Here is a 14,983-nt window from a genome sequence, read left to right on the forward strand (position 1 = left end):
GCATTTGTGCTAATGTACTTCTATTTGAAATAGACAGTGCATTTCCGAATGCTAATAACTCCTGCTTTGTTACCAAGAATAGAAGAAAACAATTAGTAATCAGCAGAGGGAGTTTAATATTTTAATTTTCCAGCTGCTGTTCAGAATAGCTCTGTGCATGCCTAATAGATGCAATTCTTCCAAAAGAAGGACACAGGAATAATGCACCATCATTGCAGAGTCTGGGAACAGAACAGTTGGTAGGAAGTGATAGGCTGGGTGCTTTATTGGCATTTATTTAAACAAAATCTGAAACGCTAAAAACCCATCAGGCGAGGCGTTCCTAACCCTGGCACAGAGCGACAGGCGATGGAGCGCGGGCAGCGGGACTGGATGCTCAAACCGAAGAGAAGGTTTTAACGAAGTCCCTGAGTTCGGGCTGAGGTGGGATATCTCAGAAGCCGACATGCTGCTTTGCTCTGTGCACAGTGGGTGAATCCCTCCTCTCTCAGGCCTCGTCAATCCCGTGGTGTTTGCTGGGCCTGTGCACAGGCTGGCCTGGCTTGTTGTGCAGAAGCACCTAATATTCTGCACTACCCGACGCCTGCCACGCTGAGCTCCACCTCCTGGGTGCAGGTGGCACTAACCCTAAGCTCACTGGTCCGCTCACTTTTCTGGGGGCTGCAGATACTCCGACTCCTCCACGACCTCCCTCAGCCAGAGGGGCCCATCCCCCCATGGCAACAACAGGCCCTGTCAGAGGAGCCAGACTGGGATTGCGCTGCCTCCGCTTGCTGGCGCGTGTCTCGACTGACGGCAGAGGGCGGGTTGCTCCTGCCAGGTGCCGAGGGAGGGCGGAGCCAGGACAGCGTGGGAGGCAGGGCGGGGCTTGGAACAGCTGCGCCAGAGGAGCTGCCACTGCGGGATGCTGGTGCTGCTGCGGTTCCCGGGCGACCCGGCGGCTCCGCGGATGCCACTTGCTGGCTGTGGCCGGCCGCGTCTGTGCAGGGCTCCAGTCCTGAGCTGTGCCCAGTGACCTCCCCCCACGCCAGCTCAGCACGTTTACATAGCGGCCCACTTTGGGCCACTCCCCCTGCGGAGTTGCCAGTTTTGGCTTCTTCCCATGGCCCGATCTTTAATTCCTGGGACTCCAGGACAGCTGCCACTCACCCCCCTGCCAGGAGCTGGGGGAGCTGGGCCTGCCAGGCCTGGAGGAGGGGGAGCAGGGGAAGCCCAGGGAAGTTGGATAGGAAGGAGCCCTGGCAGTTGGGCTCAGGGGGTGGACTCTGAAGCCCACTTCCTGGCTATAGCGGGGCAGAGCCAGCTTCCCAGCCCCTACAGCTGCGTCCTCCCACGCGGCCAGGAACAGCCGGGTGGTTGCACCCAGGCCACCCATCTGCATGGCCAGCAGCATCCCCCCTGCAGCCTGGTGTCCTGGCTGTGAGCGATCTCAGCTGCTGCGCGGCCTGGTGGGATGGACGAGGCCTGAGCGAGAGGAGGGATTTACTCACACCCTTGTTCTTTGGTGATGTTTCCTGAGTGCCTGGGAAAAGCGGGCTCCAAAGTCGGGTCTGACAATGGGACGTAGGAGCTCAGTTCATTGGGCACTCCTGAATATTTTTCTCTTCTAAGTAATGCCTGCTGGTGGGGCTTTTGTCACCCACCGTCACTGAATCCGTGTGCTTCTGGGGAGGCATCTTGGTGGGGCTTGTAATGCTGATGGTTTCCAGATGGCAAAGACCAGGGCAATCTGAACCAGGAGTGAGGGGAAATTCATCTCATTGTGGGAGATGCAAAGACTGAGTTTGGGGCTTGCTTCTTAGCAAAAAATGACACAACTCCTGTTTGTGCTGAGCACCCTGCTGCTCGTTAGAACAGTGATCCTTGCCTCTGCTTCTGCTGCTCAAAGCTGGAGAAGTATTGGAGAGGGCAGCCCGTCAGCTCAAAGGGGACCTTCTTTCAGTGTGAGCAGAAGTGCCCAATGCGAACTTTGCTGGAGATATGAAAACCCCAGGCTTTTCGGTTCATTTACGAATAAGCAATTTGTGTGCTGTATCCTAGAACCTCCATGATACACAGGTGGGAGGGGATGGACGGGCTTTGTAACGCTGAACAAACAGAATGGTAGCTCTTTCAAAAGTTTACAGTTGCACATCGACTTAGTACAGCTGTGAAACTCCATTACCTGGAAGAAGAATGCTGCTCTCCCTTGAAGTATCTGCCATGTGTTTGCTTTTTGACTCTGCTGCTACCTGATTGCACAGTTCCAGTCCCAGCAGAAGGGTGCGGTTGAATGGTCAGTTTGCAACTCTGAGGTTCTACTGTCTTTTAAGGAATATCACCTCAAAGACTCTGCTGTGGTCTGCAAAAGCTGAGACCAGTTGTGCCATAAATCATGGAACCATTTTGAAGCTGGGGTCTTTCTGGCTGGATTTTACCTTCCAAGAAGCTGGCACTTACTAGTTTCCACGCTTTGTCTCTGATTGTCTCCTGGCGGCCAAAGCTCCCAGCTAGCCCCAATAGCATATACCCATTCTCTCACAAATTGTCATCTCCTGGACCCTGAGCCCGTAGGCAGAGAGCTGAGGACATTGAATTTAATATCGAAATTGACACTTCAAATTCAATTTACCACATCTCTGGGCCAGGCCCCGAGCCTGATCACATACATGGAAGCCAGTAGCGTTTAACTGGTTTACACCAAAGCTGCCTCTAGACTGGCAAATTTTTCCGCAAAAGCAGTTGTGCAAGAGGGAGATTGTAAGATTGTCAGTGTTCTTGTGCAAATACTATGCTGCTCCTGCTCGGGAAAAAGACCTCTTGCGCAAATGCTTTTGCACAAGAGGGCCAGTGTAGACAGCTAAAAACAGTTTTGCACAAAAAAGCCCTGATGGCAAAAATGGCGATCGGGGTTTTCTTGTGCAAAACCGCGTCTAGATTGGCACGGACGCTTTTCCACAAAAAGTGCTTTTGCGGAAAAGCATCCGTGCCAATCTAGACGCTCTGTTCCGAAAATGCTTTTAATAGAAAAACGTTTCCGTTAAAAGCATTTGTGGAAAATCATGCCAGTCTAGACGCAGCCCGAGTGAAGATGGACCCCCTCCATCTTAATGTGCCTGAAGTTGCTGTGGGACTTGCATTCTGCACCCTAGGGAGCTGGCAGAAGTGTGCCCCTAGGCCAGGTCCTGTCGAAACAACCCTCATGCCTGCCAGGTACTCTGTGTGACCGCCCTGGCCTCCTGCGAGGGTGCAGCTGCCTCTGCTTTGAGCCTAGCAGCTGCTTAGCAGCGCTGGATAGCCCAGCTCCTGCTCACCCGTGGTGTGAGTCGCTGAGGTGGGAACCAGCTTGAGAGTCCAGGCTCAGCAGCAGCTTCTCAACCCGGTGGGTCATTTCCCAGGTCTGGGGACTCTCGCCAATTGCCCCAAATCGCTGTTTTCAGTACAGCTTCCACTCTGTATGGCCACGGCCGGTGTGTGGGCTAGCCTGCACACAAGCTTTGTGTGTTGGCAGCACGTACCACACCGCATTGCACTCAACAGTCCGCACAGCTCTGCTATCAAACCACCCTGGGAAAGATACTGTTCAAACAAGCCAGTAGAGGAACAATCGGCTGCAATACTCAGCCTATGCTACAGCGAGCAATCATGTCTGGATTGGGCCGTAACCTTCTCTGCTCCATGCGACATTCGCCTCGAGTGTGCCAGCTAATCCCTTCCGCTTGAGCGCAGCTACGCACGCATGCAAATCATCCGCTAGTGGTAACGAGCACTGCACTTGGACCCCGTTCAGCAGAATGGAGGCCAGGCAGAGAGGAAATGGGAGCTGAAACCTGATCAAGCCAAACGTGGCCCCTGTGCATTGCTGCCCTTTTCCTGAAGCCCAGAATTTTGTTGATTCCTTTTGGCTCCTTGAGGAGCAGGTCATACTCTAGCATTTCAAGCACTAGTCCCTGCGGCAGCCCCTGTGTTTGCCCACCTCCCTGTTCACAAGTCTGTATTCTGTTGCTTCGGGAAGTCCCTGTCCGCAGAAAATATCCGGGTTGTATGACCCTGGCAAACCCATTGTGAGGCAACGCGCCTGAGCGGTGCCTGCTGCACCGGAGTCTTGCGTGGAGATATAGTGATTTACCGCACAGGGCCGCGGTCCAGTATAACGAGCCAGGGAAGAGAGCAGCTGTCCCCTCATCAGTGGTTTGCACACACTGTCAATGTTTGCATTGCCTTCTCCTGCCTTGAGTTAGAGTCACAGTGGTGCCTGATTTCTAGTCTCTAATTTTATTTGTGTCCAACAGCTGCCTACCCTGCCTATGAATAATACACGCCAGCTCTGACAGTCAGCCGTTCCGCGTGAGGGGCGCTCAGGTGATCCCTGGAATCGGGGATGTTATGGTCTAGAGTCCCAGAATGCGAATTAGAGGAGTTACACCTTCTTTGTTCTTGCAGGAAGTACTGTTACACTGGAGGGGATCAGCGGGGGCCATCCATTGCAGCTGGCTGGCATATCCAGCACATGTCCTTCAGGCTGCGTAGGGGAACGAGGGAGCAATTAAGTGCTCCTGTGTGGCGGGGGCTGAGCCAGCAGAGGCTGCTGCCCAAAGCAGAGGCCAGCATAGCAGGGGGTGAGTGGGACCTGGGTCACGTGGGCTGACTGCAGACACGGGCTGGGGCAGTGACTGGTTGGAGCTGTGTGTCAGAACCCGAAAGTGAGGAGAGAGCCAGAGAAGCTGTTGTGGGCATGGATCAGAGAGGGGTTCAAGGCAGAACACGGGACTGGCTAGGCAGGGCAGACCTGGAAATCATGAGCAAAGAAAGTGCTTAAGGTTGATTGTTCCTACTGTGTTGTGGGCATTTTAAATAAAGAAGATTGTGCCAAAGAAAGACCTGACTCATATCCTAAGGGCTCAAATGCTGGCCAGCCACTGGGCAGCAAGGTGTTCAGGAACCTGGAGACTGTGTAAACAGCTGTCCTCCTGCTCCGGGCCGGCGCCATCCACGCTGACTGATGGTTCAGGGGTGTCACGTGACTGCATGGAGAAAATGCAGCTGTTTACAGGGACTGGGGGAAAACTCTGTTATGCTGCGGCTGAAGTCCAGGGTCTTGCCCATGTGCAGATACATTTGGCTCAGGCAATTTTTTAGCTTCAGATGAAATCACTGAAGTATGAGAACCAGATTTAATTTTGATTACACTTGTGTGAAATTAAACCTAAGATCCGTTGACTTCATGGAACCTTAATGAACCTCCAATATCCCCCTTCAGCAGCCCCTCCCCTGTCCTCTGTCTTCTGTCCAAGTAACCAGGGTCGTCTGGGCCCCTCTCTTCTCCGTAGGGTTGCCAGATGGTTTTACAAAAAATACCAAACACACGTGCTAAAAATTTGTGGAGCAAAAAAAAAAGAAAAAAAACCAAACCCACCACAACTATGCCTAACACTGAACGGGAACCTTATTAAACAATCAACAGTCTATATTTTACTACATGAACCTCTCAGTGCCGATCGTGGCCCCGCCTCCCCAACCACTCCTCCCGCCCCGGCCTGGCTTCCGTCGGGCGCCCAGCTGGAAAAGCAGAAAATACTGGACATTGCACATGGCTGGTATTTTCTGAATTTTTTTTACTGGACAGAGGGCATGAAAAATGGACTGTCAGGCTGAATACTGGACACCTGGCAACCCTACTTCCCCGCCTCCCCTCTCCTTCCTCCGCTGTTCCCCCTGGCTGGAACCAGCTGGGCAGGGCACCGGGGCCTTCTCTGTGCAGCCCACTGGCCAGACCCGGCCAGACCCGGCCGTGCCCTCTGAGCTGGGTCTCTCCCTGACCAGGGCCCCAGTCGCTGGAGTGTCCAGTTTTGTGCCATTCTCTGTAACAGCAAACTCTCCCCTCCTTCCCCCCGCTGTTAAAACAGGAACACCCAGGGACCCTGAGTGCTCCCACCCTGGTCCACGTCCTGGAGCCCTGCGGGGCTGTGCTGGGGTTGCACACCTGGCTCTCAATGCAGCCCACCGCCTCAGCTCTGTACCAGCATGTCATGCAGGCCAGACTTCGACTTCATCACTTTAGGTGGCTGTCGACACGAGGTGTGCTGCATTGGGCACTACGGGGCATTTGTAAATGCCGTGCATGTTTTAATGGCATGGACATGGTGATGTCTGCAGCTCACATCAAATGCCCTGCCCGTGCGAAGTGTAATAGTGGAGCTGGACGCTAGGACTCACGTGCGTGTGAGTTTCCATATCCGGGCACTATGGCTGTGAGGGTCTGTTTAGCCTGGGAGCGTTACTCCTATCTCAGGTCTGTTTTCACCACTCAGTGGGTAGGAGAAGGATGGGCGCAGCAGGTGGATTGGGTAGAATGAAGTAACTTAAAACAATAAGAAAATATTCCCCGTTTATTGATTTTGTTTTGTTTAATGAGGCAAGAAAACAAGCCAAGTTCAGTTGCAGCATTTAAAGGGGCAGAAGTAAGCCAGGATCTGAGCATTTGTTTTCCTCTAAATTGTCAAAGGGCTGGGTCTGAGTGTGGAGCCATCAACCTCTCTGGTTCAGGCATTCCTGTTTGCCTGGAAACTATGCCCTCGCTCCGGAAATCTCCCAGGCAGCGATGCGTTTGCACAGTGCCAGCCAAACTCTGCTTCGGCGGTGACGTTGGCTGCAAATGACCTGGCCAAGGCGTGGCTCTGCATTTTGAGCCGTTCACTTAAACTTGCCATTTTGGCTAACAAACAAAAGTGCTGACAGCCAATAAGCCAAGGAATAATAAAAACCCGCCTCCCTTTCCATAGTGCACAGAACTGAATCATCCGACAAGCGCTCTGCAATGAACTACTGAGGTGGCACGACAACGCTTTTTGTGCCCCGTGTTCTTCTCTTGCACGTGCACAGCTACAGGTGCTGGGGCCAGCGAGTAGATGGTGCAGATTTGTGGCAGTCCCTTCCGAGTCCATGTGTGGCACTGGGAACATGTTCCTCCTGCTGTTCACCTGGGACGTTAGCTATGAGCTTGTGGTCACCAGGGAGCTTGCGGCGGTGTTTGCAAGAATAAGCGCCCAGGATGGGAAGGGGGTGTTGGCACCACACGATTTCAGAGGGCTCTGTACAGAACGTGTGAGACCCCCTGGGCTGAGGTCTCTCCCGTGTCCAGTCAGACGTGTCTGCCTGTCTGCTGTCCGTGCTGAGGAGGTTGGGTGCTTTGGAGACGGGAGCCACCTTTCACATGCTGTGCTGCTTGACTGGCCACTCTAGCCGCCTCAGGATATGCTCCTCAGTGTTGCTCCCCCGGCCGGATCGCCATGGAAACAGCAGCCCGGCCTGTTGTCCACAGCTGGGAATCCGGAGACGGGGCAGCGGTAGCCGGGGAGACCCCACCCAGCAGGGTGGAGCACGAGGCATTGGACAAGGTGTGTCCGGGGCCTGGCTCTTTCTGCGCAGTTACACAGCTATCACCCTGCCCCCCATCTTGTCTTTTTCCTGCCTTTCCGGGGGGATGGGGACATCTGCGATGGGCTTTTGCTTCTTCTCACTCGGGGGCCAGGTGAGCAAGGGTTGTGGTGGGGTTTTTTGTTTCTCGCTTGTGTGGCCCTGACTGATTTTTCTGTGAGTCAGCGGCCCCCAACCCCAAAAAAGGTTTCCAGCCTTTACTTAACATGACACAGGCTCCTCTGAAGCCCATTTAGCTTTCTCTTTAACTGGGCAGGAACAGGTTAAACCAGATCTGGGACATCTTTGGGACAGTCCATATCTCCTGCCCGGGACACGTCCCCACCCCTCTTACTTTCATAGGGGCTGGTGTTCGAGGTCCTTGCAGCCGCGGGGGCTCCTCATTTGAGCCAGCATAAGCACGGGATGCTCCCGCTGATTCCTACAGTAAGGACAGCAATACTGGTAACAGCGTGTCCCTGCCCTGCGTTCAGTACTAATGTGATCTGCAGCCCACCGCCAGCCAAAGTTACTCCCTTGGAGCAACACGTCTCTCTCTGCATCTCTTGGCAGAGCCGGTGTGTACGTGTAAACACAGTTTGCTCCTAAATCCCTCCCCCTCCCTGCCAGCTGTCGGGGAGAGCCCCTCCAGGCCTTGCTTGCGCAGAGGAAGGGGCAGCAGTAGTGAGGCGAGGCCCTGCACGGCTGGATGGAGCATGAGGCATTGGACAAGGTGTGTCTGAGGTCAGACTTTTCCAGCTACCACCCTCCATCCCAGAGGGGCTACCTCTCTGCAGTGATCTTTGCCGGTGTAAGCAAGTGTTCCAAGGCGGCTTGGACCTTGGTGGTCTGGAAAAGATTGTTTTTCTCTCAGCTCAGATTATCCTCTTCAAAGCAACATGAGGCCCACTAAATCCCCTTGAAACGTTCGTGCCGTGGTCACCAACCAGTAGGCCGGGATCTACCAGTAGATCTTGGAGCTTCTGACAGGGGATCCTGACAGGTTTGGCCAAGAAGCTCTCAAGTGCCGGCACTTCAGCTGCCCCTCCACCCACTGTCCTGCTGCTCCTTCCCCCTGCCTTGGAGCTGCCCCCCGGGAGTCTCCCGCCTCCTGTGCAGGGTGTGGGAGGGAGAAGGGGGGCGCTGATGTCAGGGTGTCCTTCCTCTCCCCACTCTTGTACCCTGTCTCCACACAGAGAGAAAGGGATGGAGGGAGCTTGGCAATGCAAATCTCTGACAGACACACACAGTGTGTGAGTGACATTCTCACAAACACACACTGTCCTTCCCTCTCATCTGTGACCCAACACATGCGTGGGGGGTGGCTGTTACTTCTACAGCTTGCAGAGTGGGTTCTTTGGGGTTTGACTGCTCTGTGCATTTCATCGTTTTCATTTCATTACAGTGGGGAGTCTCGGTTGGAGATTAGGAAAAACTATTTCCCTAGGAGGGTGGGGAAGCACCGGGATGGGTTCCCTAGGGAGGGGTGGAATCTCCACCCCTAGAGGTTTGTGAATCTCAGCCTGAGAAAGCCCTGGCTGGGCTGATTGAGTTGGGGTTGGTCCTGCTTTGGGCAGGGGGCTGGACTCGATGACTCCTGAGGTCTCTGCCCGCCCTGGGGTTCTGTGAGTCTATGATTTCTCTCTTATTCATAAATGTAATTCTTTGAGCAGTGAGTTCTAAAATGCTGAACCTGTCGTGGCTGGAGTGATTATCCCTGTGGTAACTGCTGCTCCTGCAAGTGGCTGGCATGTCCCTGCAGCCCCTGAGAGAGGCAGAACAGGGGGTCTCCACACGCTGTCCTTGCCTGCAGACACCACTCCTGCAGCTCCCATTGATCAGTAATGGGGAGCCTTGGCCAGTAGAAGCTGTGGGCTCAGTGCCTGTGGATGGGGGGCAGCATATGGTGCCATGGAGCCATGGCTGGACATGCCAGCTGCTTTCAGGAGTGGTGCAGGGCCAAGGCAGGAGTACACCTGCCTTAACTCCACTGCTTTACCTGGAAGCCATCTCAATAAAATGGTTCCAGAGCCTGCTTCCTGAACCCCTGTCCCAGCCCTGAACCTCCTCCTACACCCAACCTCCTGACCCAGATGTGAGTCCCCCTGCAACCAAACTCCTTCCCAGAGCTTGCACCCTGAAACCCTTCCTAGACCCCAATCCCACACCCTGGGCTAAGTCCTGAGTCCCTCCCATACTCCAAATCCCTTGGCCCAAGACCAGAGCCTGCCCCGCAACTCCCTACCCCAGCCTGGTGCTAGTGAGTGAGGGCTCTAGAATTGGCACTACTGGAAAATTATCTGGCTGTTACACATGGCCATCTGAGGGGTGCTTGTTGTTTTCATTTGCTCATGTGACAGTTTCAGCGTTAAAAGAAGAGGAGTACGCTGTCAGTTAAAAATGGCTCACCAGAAATAATTAGGACTCCTTGCAGTCAGAAAGGTAACCCGATAAAGTAGTTGACTAGCCTGGGTCCTAGGCTTTTTGTCTTGATCTTATTTTATTAATAAAATCTGCATGTGACTCGATTGCTTCCTGGTCGCCAGGATCCCGAAGTGCGGACATGAGTGAATGTTGGAGAGGTGAGTACAGTAACTAGTATGCCTGCAGAACACTGATGAGACCTGTGTGGTACATGGTGGCCTCCACAGGACCTGGAACTCGGTGCCTACAAAGTGTATTTGAATGACTGTAAATCGTTGCAAAGAATTGAGGTTTTGATCGTTTGGAATGTAGCTCCTGCCTGTACCTGAGCAGGATGACCAGAAAGACTTTGCTCTTGTCAAGTGACAGCCTTCTTCTCCCTGGATTCTTCCAGCCTGGAAACTCAACAGCCACCTGTTGCTCCAAATCCTCCCTTTGTGCCCAGCTGTACATTTCGTGAAATGGAGCGTGATAGGGCAGGCGAGGTAATATCTGGTACTGGGCCACCTTTCGAGCTGCACAGAGCCCCTCAGGTCTTTCCATTTCAAGTCCCATGAAGCGGGGCAACAGAGCAGTGTTCTTTCTGAGGAGCAGGTCGGCTCTCTGACCCTTCGGCGTCCAACCTTCTATTCCACAGTGTGGCCGCGGGGCTGAAATGTGGTCAGGCTTAGTGCCTTCTGGAGTGAGGCTGTGGCGGGTTGGCTCGTTTCCACGTAGGTGTGGCCGGTGAAACGAAGGAGATGGCTTATGAGCATCAGGGAGGCTGGTTACCACCTTCAGGTTTTAATGAATGAACTGTACGTTATGACGTGGGTTCTACTCAGCCTTGGCAGAATTTAATATCTATTGTTGCTATTTTTGGCTGATAATAATGGCTTATTTATAAGCATTTTTTACCATTTTTGCCAATTTGATTTTCCATAGTTGTAGGAAATTATCAGGGAGTCAAGTAATAAGGAGGTCAGACAATAATTCTTTAACTTTTTGAATCGAGTCAACTGTCATTAAAGCTTTGTAATTATTAAAACAGAACTTCTCAGCCTCACATGCCAAAACATCAAGTAAATGTCCTTAAATGAAACTGTTCTCCAGCTGCCTGTCTCTCTTGGCACTTCTGTGCATTTCTTTGTGTGTGGATGGTAATTTTTTTTGGCTGTTTTGGGGGGTGTTTGCTGAAACTGATACCAATAGTTGCTAAGCCTGTCTAGTTCTAACCCTAGTTATATGGCCCTGGGATTGTGTATGGTGCTGGACAGACAAGTTAGAAGGCAAGGTCCCTTCTTCTGTTGAGTTGACAGTCAAAGGCCCTGCTTTTGTGGAGACTCGTGCCTGTGCTTAACTTCTCTCCTGTGTCCCGCCAACTGTCAATGCTTCTCTGTGTGCTGAAGTATGGCCCCAAGGAACGTGGCCGTGACAAACAAGTGGGGTGCAGGGACGGGGGGTTTAAGAGGAAAGGGAAGCAGCCCTGGAGACAATGGCTCCTTTGGGCTGACTCTGAGAGCTTTGCCTGGTGCTGGTTTGGGGGTAGGAATGGAAGGAAGGGAGAAAATGAATGGTGAGCCGCGGAGCCGCAAGTCAACAAGGTACAGAAGTACGTGGAGTTAATTATTGTAGGTGGGGCTTAGGTGTGTTCTTTACTGCAGTTACATGGTTCTCTCCTCTATTTGGCAGAAAACTGAGGCCAGTGATCCATGCAAGCGGGCTTTGCAGTGTGCTCCTCGTGTCTGGTAAGAATTGTTTCCTTCCTGCGCTTTGGCTTCATTAATCTAATTGTATCCCTTAGCATGGGCGTGGCAGCTCCTACGGCTTGGCCCAAAAATGTTTATAATCCGACTTGAGCCAGGGTAACGGATTGTGTCTGGCGTGTTGTGAATCAGCGAGGGTTACGGCTGTGCCGCGGGGCCTCTGAGCAAAGCAGCTTTGGGCTCAGTTTGTACTTGAAAGCAAGAAGTGAGCAAACTCTTTGGTACCCAAAAAAGCCAGTGCTAGGGATTTAGCAGGTTCTTCAGAGCCAGTGCCTTCACATGGTGCCAAGTGGCCTTGTTCTTCCGGAGCAGTCAAGTCTTGGTGAAGACGTGATCCCATCAAAGACCCCCGGGGTGTTCTAAGGAGCAGAGATATTCGCCCCTGGTCCTCACTAAGCTCCCCGGCGCGGTTCTGGAGCGTTGCTGAGGTAGGAAATGGGTTTTCTCAGCCCAGCAAGAGCTGCATGTCAGCCTTGTGTGATGGGTTGTAGTGTCCTTGCATTGCTTGCATTTTGCTGCAGGTGTCTGCAGGGAACTGCATTGCATCAATGAAGCGCAGGGGGCAGAGGCCAGGCTGTAATTAGCTTTGCAGATGAAGATGCAGAGCTGTGTCTGTGCCAGAGGTCAGACTAAAGCAGGGGTGTCCAAACTTTTTTCAAAGAGGGCCAGATTTGATGAAGTGAACAAGCGTGAGGGCCGACCATTTTGCCTGACATTCTTTGAACCATTAAAATTAAATGCAAATTAACTATTTTATGCAAAGTTTATTGCAAACGGCATACTTTTCATTTCGTCACATGGATGACAAATCTAAACAGGTGTTAAATCACTCTGCCTTTCATATCTGAAGGCCAGATGAAAAAAAAATCCAGGAAGCTGAAATATATGTCAGGAACATTGTAAAGTACATGACATATTATTGGTAATAAAGGTTGTCTGTCAACTTTTAAGTTCAAAAAATATGAACAGGAACATAACACCAAGTATACATGTTGTGTCCAAATATATTTATAACTGATTTAGACCATCTGACATTAACTGAGATTTTACAATGTATTCATCTCAATACATATGGATTCGTTGGGGGCCATAAAAGATAGATATTGCCAAATTACCTGTGGGGCCGTATTAAACCGGAACACGGGCCACAATTGGCCCGCGGGCCGGACTTTGGACATGCCTGGACTAAAGGATCTAATAATCCCCTCCAACCAGACAGGGAGTCCCCTCCTCCTCCAGCAGCTTTGTGACCGTGGAGGACTTTGAGGGATGGAAACTCGAGGAAGCCGTCGCTCCCGGGTCACTTCTCCAAAGCGGGAGGGTCAGAAATGCAAGTTTCACCAAGTGGCGTGTCAGGGACGTAGGTGTCTTTGTTCTGTACAATTCAACAAGAAATGAAACCAAGCCCCACTTTTTCATAGCCTGTGTATTTCCACGTGGGCCAGCTGATGCTACGGAGTTACGTTTGCACGGTATTTTACAAAGAAATATCATGTTAAAGGCCCAATTTTTGTGGTGTTACTGAGAAAATGTGAATGATTTTGGATTTCCTTCCAGGCAGAGCCGTACCATGGATAGGACGGTTCAGAGAGGGGGGCGCCCAGGCCTTGTGCTTTGGGGAGCCCCCATGGCTGCCCCAACTGTTCTATGGACGGGACAGTCCCCCATACTGAGGTTAGCCTGTGGGGCCCAGGGTAGCTGGGACCGGGTCCCTCCTCCCCCACACTCATTGCAGCAGTGGAAGCAACAGGATGCAGAACAAAGTATCAACCTGTTCTGCCCTGCATCTTCCAGATGGGTTGCTCTGCTTCACCACGGCAGCAGGTAGGGGCGTGACTTGGCCCCAGCCTGCTCTGCTTCCTGGTGCAGACATGTGACGCGGAGCAACCCAGCTGGGAGAGGAGATGGGCAGCGGAGCAGAGCAGGCGTTGGTCACTCTGCTTCCTGCAGAGGGGGGTTGCCTCTGGCCCCACTGTGACGACGCGTCGGGATTTTCCCATCTCCTGCACCCCGAAATGGCAGGAACAGACTTCACCAGCCAGTAGAATGGAGGTTGTTTATTGTTCCTCCAGCACAGCGCAGCACAGATGTAATCTGGTTACAGGAACTGGGGCTAAGAGGCCTCAGTGCCCCCTTGAGATAGGGGAATCCCAGCCCCCCTCCCCAGCTCCTTCTTCCCTGCCTTCCAGCCAGGAACTCACTTCCCCTCTTCCAGCCCTGCCCACAGCCAGGGCAGCATTCCACCTCCCTTTGTTTCTCCCCATGGGGGGCCGCAGGTCAGACATGTTTTTTGAGTCACCTTTGCATAATGAGGTTTTCCCTGCTGGGTCTTGCTCCAGACAGCAGAGGTCACCACAGCCCAGCAAGTACCCCCACTACGTCACACCCACTCCCCCGGGGATGGCCCTACTCCAGGTCACTGATAAAAATGTTAAATACCATGGGAAACATAGTCACTTGATGGCCTTACCCCATTTACAGCTACTTTGGGGCCTTTTCGTTAGCCAGTCTTAGTCTATTTAACATGTGCAATGCTCATTTTAGGTCAGTCTAGTTTTTTAAGCAAGCGATCATGATAAAAGGGGGCTGCAACTGATGACCCAGAGGAGTCTCACATCCGGCATGTCTGACCCTGAGCTCAATTCATATAAATGTAGTGCGAAAGTAAGCCCCAGAGGAGGGCAGCAGCACCTCCAGAAAGGGGTGTAGCCTCCCGAAGCGCAGCCGGGTGGTGGAAAGCGAGGAACGCAGTCCTGACCCCTTGGGGGCCTGCTTGCCACGGTGCTTCCTGGGCAGTGAGCCACAGGATTGAAAGTGCAGTAGGTAAAAGGCATCTGTCGCGGAGCCCAGGCTGCATGAGGATCATGGGCCTTGGTGCTTGGCACTGTGAGAAGGAGGCTCAGGCCCTGGACAGGGGAGGTAAGAAACATAATAGAACCTGAACAAAGCCCATGCCAGGAGTGCCCCATCTCTAACCCCTGCCTGGCCACCTTCCCACGTGCACCTTCTGGCTCGCCTGGTCTTCTGGAGTCCAAGCGCTAGCGAAGTCCGTACAAACTCCCTGTTCATCCAGTGAGCTGGTTTTACTGCTCTGTGTGCGAGGCACTGGAATATGGGTACGAGAGTGATCTTCCAGCTGGTGTATTGTAGAATTATCTGGCAAAAAGGAGGAATTCAGCACCAGTGCACTAGCAGCGCACTGAATGCTAGTGGCACCTCTGCATTCTCAGGTCTGATTTTGTACATAACTAATGTTTAAATGAGGTGAAACCTGGGGTATGCCAGATGGAGAGACTCCTGCTAGGATACGGTAGTCTGGGAAGGCTGAGACACGCTGCTTTAACCAACTCCCTTGTCCCTTCAGAAGGCCTGGGAACACTGGAGGGGTCTTGCAACTTGTCCTGTGAGTTGCCAAACGC

The 14,983-nt window shown here is 52.6% G+C and overlaps 1 long non-coding RNA gene across 1 annotated transcript in view; it reads left to right on the top strand.

Annotated features, from left to right (window-relative positions):
- The window catches only part of LOC142824391 (uncharacterized), a 60,875-nt gene extending 49,253 nt beyond the window's left edge, over positions 1-11,622 (top strand). Inside the window, exon 3 of the long non-coding RNA XR_012899289.1 lies at positions 11,491-11,622. This is a non-coding gene — a long non-coding RNA (uncharacterized LOC142824391). The remainder of the gene's footprint in view (positions 1-11,490) is intronic.
- Positions 11,623-14,983: the final 3,361 nt, after the last annotated feature.

Source organism: Pelodiscus sinensis, unplaced genomic scaffold, assembly GCF_049634645.1.
Source record: "Pelodiscus sinensis isolate JC-2024 unplaced genomic scaffold, ASM4963464v1 ctg53, whole genome shotgun sequence".
NCBI classification, from domain to species: domain Eukaryota; kingdom Metazoa; phylum Chordata; order Testudines; family Trionychidae; genus Pelodiscus; species Pelodiscus sinensis.